Source organism: Lathyrus oleraceus, chromosome 7 (assembly GCF_024323335.1).
Source record: "Lathyrus oleraceus cultivar Zhongwan6 chromosome 7, CAAS_Psat_ZW6_1.0, whole genome shotgun sequence".
NCBI classification, from domain to species: Eukaryota; Viridiplantae; Streptophyta; class Magnoliopsida; order Fabales; family Fabaceae; genus Lathyrus; species Lathyrus oleraceus.
Window position 1 is genome coordinate 317,308,503 of NC_066585.1, and position 3,624 is coordinate 317,312,126.

Below are 3,624 nucleotides of genomic sequence, written 5' to 3' on the forward strand. Positions count from 1 at the left end.
TCAGCACACCAATCTCTGGATCGAAGAAGCTATATGCAATGTTGTCTTTCAGACCGGTCCTCATATCTGAGCAGAAAGTCTCTCAACCAGAATCTCGATCAAAAGTGCCCCTGCATATGGGTAAACATGTGTTAGATGCAATTAATGCAAAATGCAATGATGCTGATGAATGAATGCAATGCGTTGCCATCCTCCAAGCCATCTGATCCTCTGCACTGAATCTGGTCTCTGAACTGATCATAACCATCTGAGGAGTGTACAATCATCAATCAGACCCACGGGTTTCGAAATAAACGGAAGAAAGATACATCATCATCATCATCATCCTCTGAGCAGACATACCACTACCATCTGAATCGGCCCGGGGAATCCTGAAATAAACGGATCCCCACTGATAAATATCTCGGCCCAGGGAATCCTGAAATAAACGGATCCCCACTGATAAATCACGGACAGCACTCCGGCGTCTCGGCAATAAATGACCATAAATCCGACTTATAAATAGGACCCACGGAACAAAAGTCACTATCTGAGCCCATCTGAACATGCATCTGAAAGAATCACCCTCCCCTCACAGGTAAATTCTAAACAGGTCATCCTAAGGCGGATAATAGTCTCGACAATCGGGCGGAGATACTCAATGGGTTTGCCCTTTCGGGTGTGCCATTGCAGCTCCCTTAAGACCGTCTGAACCAAAGATCCGGGAAAAGACCAGTCACCAGAGTCAATAGCTCAGAAGAAGTAACTAAGCCAAAGTGAAATATTCCACAATGGAAAGCACTATCGACTGAACCTCGTCCGGCTTGTGGTATGTCACGTTGCAACATCATACTGATTTAGCAAATGAGGAACGTGAGACCCACACTAATCCTAGGTGTATACTCGGGCCTGGGTTTTAGCCCCACTCAGAACACCCACCCCAAACAGAGGAACCACCTGCATAGAGGACGGCAACAACATGATAGTATGATGCATGCAGACATTAATGCAAATATAGATACACACTGGTTAGAATAATAAATGCAATAAATAACACACAATAAGCAACCCAAACTAATCCTAAAACGCTAGGAAGGACTCGCTTAGGGACGATGGACCAGCATAGGTCTACATCTCGTATTGTCCCCAGCAGAGTCGCCAGCTGTCGCATCCTGCGAAAAATCAACCGGCGAGCTAAAAACAAAACACACACAGAGCCGCCACTGCGAGTTATTTATCCCAAGATAGGGAAAGGAAACGCTCAGAGAAACCTGGAAAGAACATGGTCTCGCGACCAAAGAGAAAGGGTAAGGGAGTCGGTTACGCAAGGGGAAGGTATTAGCACCCCTCACGTCCGTCGTACTCGACGGGATCCACGTCCTAGAATAAAGAATAGGTTGCTAAAACATCACACACACACACGGGGAACGCAGGTGGGGTTAAGAGAAGGGAGCTCGATAAGACATTGCATCTTATGCCTACATATCTCGTTTGGAACGAGAATCAGAGCCACTGTAGTTCGGCTTACGCACGCCAAACAACACAAAACAATTAAACACACAAGGGTGGCAAACATGGAGCCCGACAACCACTGGATGGAATTACGTCAGCATCCGAACCAAAACACGCTCAAAACGGCAAACGTGGAGCCCGACTGCCAATCAATGGACTTACGTCAGCATCCGAACCAAACACACAATCAGATAACAAGCAAACACACGCAAAAGAAAAAAAAGTTGCCCGGAGAGGTCTCGCACGACCCCCTGCCTACATACCTCGTCTGGAACGAGGATCAGGGCGATGTAGTTCCCCTGAAAGGGACTGAATTACTAGCCAGAAACCAGGGAAAGACACACTACTAGGGAGCTGGACTCGAGCCTAGTGTTGTCATGCATCGTTACCCTAAGTTCAGTTTTCTATCCTACTTGCATAAGCAAACTACTCCTATCCAGGAAGGAAGCAAGCATACAAGCATACAAAATAGTTCAAGCATACATCAAATGAGAACAAGCATCTCAAACAGATATCCACATAGCACGCACTATAACCAAACAAGGGGCTCACACAATAGGTTTGACTGCCTCAGCAAGTCATCTGTACGGGCTGTGTTTGCTCTTAACCTTGCCATTACGAGGCTAAGGTGAAGCAGATGAGAGGTGAAGTGAGGATCAGACCTCACAGCTCTTATCCCTGATCAGGGAGAGCTTCAGACATGGGAGCGTGGGTCCAGAATGGAGGGACCCTTCTACGCTCAATGACTCCGACTCGATTGTGCGACAGCACAGATCTTGGGCTTGTGTCCCAATGCATCAACACACAGCCGTGTGAGCAGAGGGACGACACACAGAATAGTGGGGGATAGATTGCTTATCCCTAACTTCCACCAATTGCCTCTTAGAGGTCTTTCACCTGCTTGGCACGAAAAATAAACAACCACAATCATTGCCTCTTAAGGAGGACTTCAGACATTTGCCCGGCCAAATAACAGGCCGGGTCTCCCAGACTACATGAAGTCAAAAGGACCTACCTCAAGCGATTTACACAACCGAGCAGCGGCTATCAAGCAAGTTCTTAAAAGAACTAGAAGCGGCTAAATGTACCTGTACAAAAGCTAACCAGTTAGTAACTCAGACAACCAATCAGAAAACAACAAATGTTAATCAGTCCGACTATGCAAGCCAAGGCACACAAAGGCAAGCTATGAGCTCAAGCCCAAGCTTCACAACCTACAAAACAATGTTATGTTAGTGTACAAACATCAAACAACATCATTTCAATCAACTTGGATCATTCTCCATGAGCATGGTGCTATTCATCCTGAAAAATCAAGCAAATGTTAGCAACAAGACCACTAGGCCAAGCCTAGGGTCCAAAAGCAAGAAAAATTCCTAAACAGCAAGATATTCTCAACCAAACTCAAATTAATGCAAATAGAAAACCAACACAATTAGTCCCATGTCCATATCATCCACCACATTCATTTCATGATCAAAACATGTCAACTTATGTCAAATGGAACACAAAACATCCAAACAGAACTATTGCATCCAATTCCATATCAAAACAATTCCAAAAATCCTCAAATAATTTACACCTAAACAGGACCTATTCAAGGTATGGCATGTCAAATTTCAGCTTAATTGGTCAAAGGGAACTATGTCAATGAAAATCAACAAAAACAGACACAATTATATGATCCAAACCATAGCATCAACACATGCATTCACTTCAAAAATTCACAAGTCAATGAAAACAGTAAAGAAATGAGTGGGACCAAAAGCATCATGTCCTGTCATGTGTCTATAACCAGCATACCAAATTTCATATTCATTCAATACCATATGAGCATTTCACATTAAATCTACCAACATGTATCACATGAGCTTGCACAATCAACCACCAGAGATGAAAAATAGCAATCAATTTGAAAATGCCATATAAAATTCCACAAAAATTCACATGGCATCTTAACATGTTAATGAACATCCATGCAAAATTTCTTTCCATTCTAACAAGTCTAGGTCATTCAAATAAATCCAGCAAGTTGACATAATGAGGTGTGACACCAATTGTCACACCTAGATTCCAAAATTTATAACTCAAACACCAGGAATCCAAAATTCATGAAATTTACATGGAAATAAC